This window comes from Camelina sativa, chromosome 20 (genome assembly GCF_030686135.1).
Source record: "Camelina sativa cultivar CO46 ecotype springtype chromosome 20, ASM3068613v1".
Taxonomy (NCBI): Eukaryota; Viridiplantae; Streptophyta; class Magnoliopsida; order Brassicales; family Brassicaceae; genus Camelina; species Camelina sativa.
Genome location: NC_141899.1, coordinates 24302210 through 24311021, shown reverse-complemented (window position 1 = coordinate 24311021; position 8812 = coordinate 24302210). Strand labels below are relative to the sequence as shown.

The 8812-nt window shown below is 39.4% G+C and overlaps 1 long non-coding RNA gene across 1 annotated transcript; it reads right to left on the bottom strand.

Annotated features, from left to right (window-relative positions):
- Window positions 1-7817: 7817 nt before the first annotated feature.
- LOC147919304 (uncharacterized) lies at window positions 7818-8545 on the bottom strand. The gene is made up of 2 exons (XR_015592076.1): window positions 8401-8545; window positions 7818-8104 (listed from the first exon to the last, which is right to left on the bottom strand). It is a non-coding gene; the product is annotated as an uncharacterized LOC147919304 (long non-coding RNA).
- Between the last annotated feature and the right edge of the window lie 267 nt (window positions 8546-8812).

Below are 8812 nucleotides of genomic sequence, written 5' to 3'. Positions count from 1 at the left end.
GATCTCGATGAAGGGAGATCGTTGGAAGCTCTCCTTAGTGGATTGGGCTTATGAGATACGAGATGGCTTGGTCAGCCCATAGGTTGTCGATCGTACGGACGTCCGTACGGTTGTACGGACGGTGGTGGCCAAGGTGGTGTGCCAAACTCATAGTGGAGAGTTTAAAAGCCACTTATACCCATTTTGTGCCAAAACAGGCTAAGACCAAGAAAACATTGCTTAGAAGCTGTAAACAGCTTTGTTAGTGTTTATGGGGTTAAAATGTGTCTTAATCCAATGCAACTAACTTATTGTAAGAGTTTGAGATAGATGTGGAGAGTTTAAAAGCCACTTATACCCATTTTGTCCCAAAACAGGCTAAAACCAAGAAGACATTGCTTAGAAACACTAAACAGCTATGTTAGTGTTTCTGGGGTTAAAATGTGTCTTAATCCAATGCAACTAACTAATTATAAGAGTTTGAGATAGATGTGGAGAGTTTAAAAGCCACTTATACCCATTTTGTCCCAAAACAGGCTAAAACCAAGAAGACATTGCTTAGAAACACTAAACAGCTATGTTAGTGTTTCTGGGGTTAAAATGTGTCTTAATCCAATGCAACTAACTAATTATAAGAGTTTGAGATAGATGTGGAGAGTTTAAAAGCCACTTATACCCATTTTGTCCCAAAACACGCTAACACCAAAAAAACATTGCTTAGAAGCTGTAAACAGCTATGTTAGTGTTTAAGGGGTTAAAATGTGTCTTAATCCAATGCAACTAACTAATAATAAGATTTAGAGATAGATGTGGAGAGTTTAAAAGCCACTTATACCCATTTTGTCCCAAAACAGGCTAAAACCAAGAAGACATTGCTTAGAAGCACTAAACAGCTATGTTAGTGTTTCTGGGGTTAAAATGTGTCTTAATCCAATGCAACTGACTAGTTATAAGAGTTTGAGATAGATGTGGAGAGTTTAAAAGCCACTTATACCCATTTTGTCCCAAAACAGGCTAAAACCAAGAAAACATTGCTTAGAAGCACTAAACAGCTTTGTTAGTGTTTTTGGGGTTAAAATGTGTCTTAATCCAAGGCAACTAACTAAGTATAAGAGTTTGAGATAGATGTGGAGAGTTTAAAAGCCACTTATACACATTTTGTCCCAAAACAGGCTAAAACCAAGAAAACATTGCTTAGAAGCTGTAAACAGCTATGTTAGTGTTTATGGGGTTAAAATGTGTCTTAATCCAATGCAACTAACTAAGTATAAGAGTTAGAGATAGATATGGAGAGTTTAAAAGCCACTTATACCCATTTTGTCTCCAAAACCGGCTAAAACCAAGAACACATTGCTTAGAAGAACTAAACAGCTATGTTCGTGTTTCTGGGGTTAAAATGTGTCTTAATCCAATGCAACTGACTAGTTATAAGAGTTTGAGATAGATGTGGAGAGTTTAAAAGCCACTTATACCCTTTTTGTCCCAAAACAGGCTAAAACCAAGAAAACATTGCTTAGAAGCACTAAACAGCTTTGTTAGTGTTTTTGGGGTTAAAATGTGTCTTAATCCAAGGCAACTAACTAAGTATAAGAGTTTGAGATAGATGTGGAGAGTTTAAAAGCCACTTATACCCATTTTCTCCCAAAACAGGCTAAAACCAAGAAAACATTGCTTAGAAGCTGTAAACAGCTATGTTAGTGTTTAAGGGGTTAAAATGTGTCTTAATCCAATGCAACTAACTAATTATAAGATTTAGAGATAGATGTGGAGAGTTTAAAAGCCACTTATACCCATTTTGTCCCAAAACAGGCTAAAACCAAGAAGACATTGCTTAGAAGCACTAAACAGCTATGTTAGTGTTTCTGGGGTTAAAATGTGTCTTAATCCAATGAAACTGACTAGTTATAAGAGTTTGAGATAGATGTGGAGAGTTTAAAAGCCACTTATACCCATTTTGTCCCAAAACAGGCTAAAACCAAGAAAACATTGCTTAGAAGCTGTAAACAGCTATGTTAGTGTTTATGGGGTTAAAATGTGTCTTAATCCAATGCAACTAACTAATTATAAGAGTTTGAGATAGATGTGGAGAGTTTAAAAGCCACTTATACCCATTTTGTCCCAAAACAGGCTAAAACCAAGAAAACATTGCTTAGAAAATGTAAACAGCTATGTTAGTGTTTATGGGGTTAAAATGTGTCTTAATCCAATGCAACTAACTAATTATAAGAGTTTGAGATAGATGTGGAGAGTTTAAAAGCCACTTATACCCATTTTGTCCCAAAACAGGCTAATACCAAGAAAACATTGCTTAGAAGCACTAAACAGCTTTGTTAGTGTTTCTGGGGTTAAAATGTGTCTTAATCCAATGCAACTAACTAAGTATAAGAGTTTGAGATAGATGTGGAGAGTTTAAAAGCCACTTATACCCATTTTGTCCCAAAAAACGCTATAACCAAGAAAACATTGCTTAGAAGCTGTAAACAGCTATGTTAGTGTTTATGGGGTTAAAATGTGTCTTAATCCAATGCAACTAACTAATTATAAGAGTTTGAAATAGATGTGGAGAGTTTAAAAGCCACTTATACCCATTTTGTGCCAAAACAGGCTAAGACCAAGAAAACATTGCTTAGAAGCTGTAAACAGCTATGTTAGTGTTTATGGGGTTAAAATGTGTCTTAATCCAATGCAACTAACTAATTATAATACTTTGAGATAGATGTGGAGAGTTTAAAAGCCACTTATACCCATTTTGTCCCAAAACAGGCTAAAACCAAGAAAACATTGCTTAGAAGCTGTAAACAGCTATGTTAGTGTTTCTGGGGTTAAAATGTGTCTTAATCCAATGCAACTAACTAATTATAAGAGTTTGAGATAGATGTGGAGAGTTTAAAAGCCACTTATACCCATTTTGTCCCAAAACAGGCTAACACCAAGAAAACATTGCTTAGAAGCTGTAAACAGCTTTGTTAGTGTTTATGGGGTTAAAATGTGTCTTAATCCAATGCAACTAACTTATTGTAAGAGTTTGAGATAGATGTGGAGAGTTTAAAAGCCACTTATACCCATTTTGTCCCAAAACAGGCTAAAACCAAGAAGACATTGCTTAGAAACACTAAACAGCTATGTTAGTGTTTCTGGGGTTAAAATGTGTCTTAATCCAATGCAACTAACTAATTATAAGAGTTTGAGATAGATGTGGAGAGTTTAAAAGCCACTTATACCCATTTTGTCCCAAAACACGCTAACACCAAAAAAACATTGCTTAGAAGCTGTAAACAGCTATGTTAGTGTTTAAGGGGTTAAAATGTGTCTTAATCCAATGCAACTAACTAATAATAAGATTTAGAGATAGATGTGGAGAGTTTAAAAGCCACTTATACCCATTTTGTCCCAAAACAGGCTAAAACCAAGAAGACATTGCTTAGAAGCACTAAACAGCTATGTTAGTGTTTCTGGGGTTAAAATGTGTCTTAATCCAATGCAACCGACTAGTTATAAGAGTTTGAGATAGATGTGGAGAGTTTAAAAGCCACTTATACCCATTTTGTCCCAAAACAGGCTAAAACCAAGAAAACATTGCTTAGAAGCACTAAACAGCTTTGTTAGTGTTTTTGGGGTTAAAATGTGTCTTAATCCAAGGCAACTAACTAAGTATAAGAGTTTGAGATAGATGTGGAGAGTTTAAAAGCCACTTATACCCATTTTGTCCCAAAACAGGCTAAAACCAAGAAAACATTGCTTAGAAGCTGTAAACAGCTATGTTAGTGTTTATGGGGTTAAAATGTGTCTTAATCCAATGCAACTAACTAAGTATAAGAGTTAGAAATAGATATGGAGAGTTTAAAAGCCACTTATACCCATTTTGTCTCCAAAACCGGCTAAAACCAAGAAGACATTGCTTAGAAGAACTAAACAGCTATGTTAGTGTTTCTGGGGTTAAAATGTGTCTTAATCCAATGCAACTGACTAGTTATAAGAGTTTGAGATAGATGTGGAGAGTTTAAAAGCCACTTATACCCATTTTGTCCCAAAACAGGCTAAAATCAAGAAAACATTGCTTAGAAGCACTAAACAGCTTTGTTAGTGTTTCTGGGGTTAAAATGTGTCTTAACCCAATGCAACTAACTAAGTATAAGAGTTTGAAATAGATGTGGAGAGTTTAAAAGCCACTTATACCCATTTTGTCCCAAAACAGGCTAAAACCAAGAAAACATTGCTTAGAAGCTGTAAACAGCTATGTTAGTATTTATGGGGTTAAAATGTGTCTTAATCCAATGCAACTAACTAATTATAAGAGTTTGAGATAGATGTGGAGAGTTTAAAAGCCACTTATACCCATTTTGTCCCAAAACAGGCTAAAACCAAGAAAACATTGCTTAGAAGCTGTAAACAGCTATGTTAGTGTTTGTGGGGTTAAAATGTGTCTTAATCCAATGCAACTAACTAATTATAAGAGTTTGAGATAGATGTGGAGAGTTTAAAAGCCACTTATACCCATTTTGTCCCAAAACAGGCTAAAACCAAGAAAACATTGCTTAGAAACTGTAAATGTAAGTTTAGAAACGAGAGAGTGTAGAGATCGAGTGAGTTTGAGAGTGTTCGCACGAGAGAGTAGAAGAGAGTATGGAAGTGTAAGAGAGAGAGTATAGAAGAAGAATCAAACTTCTTACTTGAAAAAGAACCTAGATACATCCTAATTATAGACAAAGTAAACAGCATATTCCTATGGGATCCTATACACGCTTTACATGACTGAAAGTGACATCCTTCCTTCTTAACATAACATGTGACTTGTGAGTTGAAATATCTTCCCACTTGCACACAAACTCCAACGGTCGGTAGGAGAAGGATCTAGAGACTTGGTTGTCTCATACAAGCCTTAGAAGACTTCAAGTGGGCTTCTACACGAGATGGTATGGTTGGCCCGATGAGAGAGAACGGTCGTTGACTTGTACGGACGTTGACTTGTACGGACATGGTGATCAAGATCCCAAATTATACTCCCCCTCAAGCTTTAGTCATTGGACCCTATGACATAAGCTTGAACCATTGATCACCTACCTCATTAAAAACCTTAGTATATAAAACCACTTGGGAAAAATTATACTTAAGGGAAAAAGAGCGTAGGATCTCAAGGTTTGGTGAGGTCCATGAGTCCTAGCCGAGGGTGAATGTATTCGCACACTTGTGGGCTGGCCGCCTTTGTGAAAATGTCGGCTAGTTGCTCTTTGCTGTCTGTATGACATGGGAGTGTGACGCCTAGCTGAATCTGCTCTCGCACCTTGTGGCAATCGACCTCTATGTGTTTTGTTCTCTCGTGAAACACGGAATTGGTGGCTATGTGGATGGCTGCTTCGTTATCACAATGCATAGTGATAGGCTTTGATGATTCAACTCCAAGATCCTTCAATAGTGCCTTAAGCCACATGAGCTCGGTTGTTAACTTCCTCATGGCTCTATACTCGGACTCCGCACTAGATAACGAGACAACCTTTTGTTTCTTGCTCTTCCATGTGACTAAGTTTCCTCCCAAGAACGTGCAGTATCCGGTGGTTGAGCGACGATCCCCATGGTCTCCGGCGTAATCAGCGTCACAATATCCTATCAACTCGGTGCTCTTGTTCCTTCCCATCCATATGCCTTGTCCCGGAGCTCCCTTGATGTACTTAAGGATTCGGTTCACCATGTTCCAGTGGTGTCTAGTTGGGTTTTGCATGTGTTGGCTTACCTGGTTCACAGCAAAACAAAGATCAGGCCTAGTGATAGTTAAATATATGAGCTTACCCACTAGACGCCTATATCGCGTGACATCTTCGAATGGAGGCTCCCCCTTTCCGGCTGTCTTGTAGTTTTCTTCAAGAGGTGTGGTCACTGCTTTTGATCCAAGTTTTCCTGCTTCACTTAAGAGGTCAAGAGCATACTTTCTTTGTGATAAAAACAATCCTTCATCAGACCTATACACTTCTATACCAAGAAAATACTTAAGTTCTCCAAGGTCTTTAATATCAAAAACTGACTTAAGAAACTCTTTAGCTTCTTGAATACCTACCTTGTCACTTCCAGATATGATGATATCATCAACATATACTAGAATGACCACTATACCTTTGTCACTTGGTAGTGTGAAGAGAGTATGATCCGATTCTGATTTGCGAAAACCTTTCCCAAGTAAGGTTGTGCTCAACTTGTGGTACCATGCTCTAGGCGATTGTTTAAGGCCATATATTGCCTTGTTGAGCTTCAGCACCTTTCCCGGGCCTATGGTGTCCTCTAGACCAGGCGGTGGCCGCATGTAGACCTCATCTTCAAGTTCTCCTTGCAAGAACGCATTCTTCACATCCATTTGCCATAGATCCCAATCCAAGTTTGTGGCCAAGGAGAGAACAACTCGAACTGTGTGTAATTTGGCCACCGGAGCAAACGTATCTTTGTAATCCTCCCCATACGTTTGCGTAAAACCACGAGCTACAAGTCTGGCCTTGTAGCGTTCAATCTCCCCATTGCTCTTATACTTGATAGTGAAGATATACCGAGACGTCACAGCCTTCTTGCCCTTGGGTAAGTCTGATTCGTCCCATGTGTGATTTTGCACCATGGCCGTGTTCTCGGCATCAACTGCGTCTCGCCACACCTTGTGGTCCTTGGCCTCATCATATGTCTTGGGAACCCAATGCTGGTCAATTTGGCCAAGGAACACTTGATGTTCCATCGGAAAGTGTGCCAGCGTGCATACAGCTTGAATTGGGTGTGCGACGACCATGTTGTTGTAGTACACTCTAGTGTTCTTCCAGTTAGATGGGGGAAACTTGAGACGTTGGCTACGTCGAAGAGGAACTATAGTTCCCGCCTCTGAGCTAGCTCTGCCTAGTGTAATAATTTCTTCAAGCTGCTCAGCCGGTTCCTCGGATGGCACATCATTGTTGTCTCCGGGTAGTTCGGTCGAATCCGTGGGCAACTCAGTTTCGTCGTTGGTATGAGAAGTGGGTGGATCAAGGTCGGGCTCAGGGAATGGCTCAGGTTGTTCTGGTGATGCTTGACTGGCCGGCGCGTTGGTGATCCGATCATTCTCAATACCTAGCCTCTCAAGGATCACCCGGAGGTTGCGTGTCCGATCGGAAGAAGAGGTCGAGAGATTGCGAAGTTCATCCCAGTTCTTCTCATCATAAAATCCTTGTGACTCCACAAACTTGACATCACGAGACACAAGAACTCTTCTTGTCTCCGAGTCATAGCACTTATATCCTTTTTGAGTTGTAGAATAGCCGATAAACATTGCCTTAGTACTCTTAGCATCAAGCTTGTCTCTTAGTTCACCTGGTCGCAACACATAGCAAACACAACCAAATACTCGTAAATGATCAAAGTTAGGCTTTTCATTGTTCAATACCTCAAATGGAGACAAGTCGTTGAGTATTTTTGTTGGTGTGCGGTTGATAAGATAACAAGCTGTGAGCACGGCATCTCCCCAAAAGCGTTTTGGAACTCTTGTATGGAACATCATGGACCTTGCTACCTCCATGAGATGCCTATTCTTCCTTTCAGCCACCCCATTTTGTTGTGGTGTGTATGGACAGCTAGTTTGATGAAGAATTCCATGTTCGGCTAGATATTGCTTAAAGGCATGGCTTGTGTATTCTCCACCATTATCTGATCTCAAAATTTTAATCTTGGCATGATAGTGGTTAGTGACATAATTTTGAAAGCTAGTAAAAGCTTCAAGAACTCTATCCTTAGAAGGAAGCAAAGTTATCCAAGTATATTTTGATTTTTCATCAATAAAAGTCACAAAATACTTTTGATTTTCTCTAGATAAGCAAGGGGATGTCCAAACATCAGAATGAACCAAATCAAAACATTTTTCATAAATAGTAATAGATTTAGGAAAAACAGCCTTGCAATGTTTACCAAGAATACAAGCCTCACACCCATCATTTTGAAAAGAAATATTAGGGAACATTAAAGCTAAAGCTCTAGTGTGAGGATGTCCTAGCCTAGCATGTAAAATAGAATCACTAGGTTTAACAACAACCGAATTAAAACAAGAAGCAGATAAATTCAAGTCCTCAAGCATATAGAGATCACCCTTGGAACCTCCTTGACCAAGGACCTTACTTGTCTCAATATCCTGAAAATGAACCTTGTTAGGACCAAATATTGCATAACAATTCAAATCAGTAGTGGCTCTCTTAACTGATAGCAAGTTGGAAGTAAAATTTGGCATATAGAACGCTTTAGTATCTTTATCAAATAATTTCAAGTTTCCAATGCCTTTAACTGGCACTTTCTCACCATTTGCTATCACAACATTACCACTAGCCGGTTTAATATCACTCATTAACCTAGAATCACTAATCATGTGGTGAGAAGCACCGGAATCAACTATGAGCGGTTTAGTTTGATTCAAGGCAAGATAAGAGTTACCGGAATTTTCTTTGAGTGCCTTAATGAGCGCATCAAGATCAGACTTCCTCACGAGGTCCGACGAGGCAGCCAGGGCAGTTCCATTCATATCCGGAGCTCGAGGGTTCAGTTCAGCAACCAATGGCTCCACACTCGCTCGATGAGCTCTTGGTGCTCCACGGTGGTTCATTGGTCGGTTTACTCGGAGGTGTGGGTGGAGAATCCAACACTCATTCTTGAAATGGCCCGGCTTCTTGCAGTGGTGACACACTGGTTCTTTCTTGTTATCTCCTCGATAGTAGCCCTTGTTTGCGGTCGCTACATCAGCTTGGTTGGCGGTTACAAGCTCCCCCTTGTTACCAAACAACCCCATGGAACCATGCTCCTTTTGAATCTGACTACACACTTCCTCCAGGCTGGGAAGCTTGTCCGA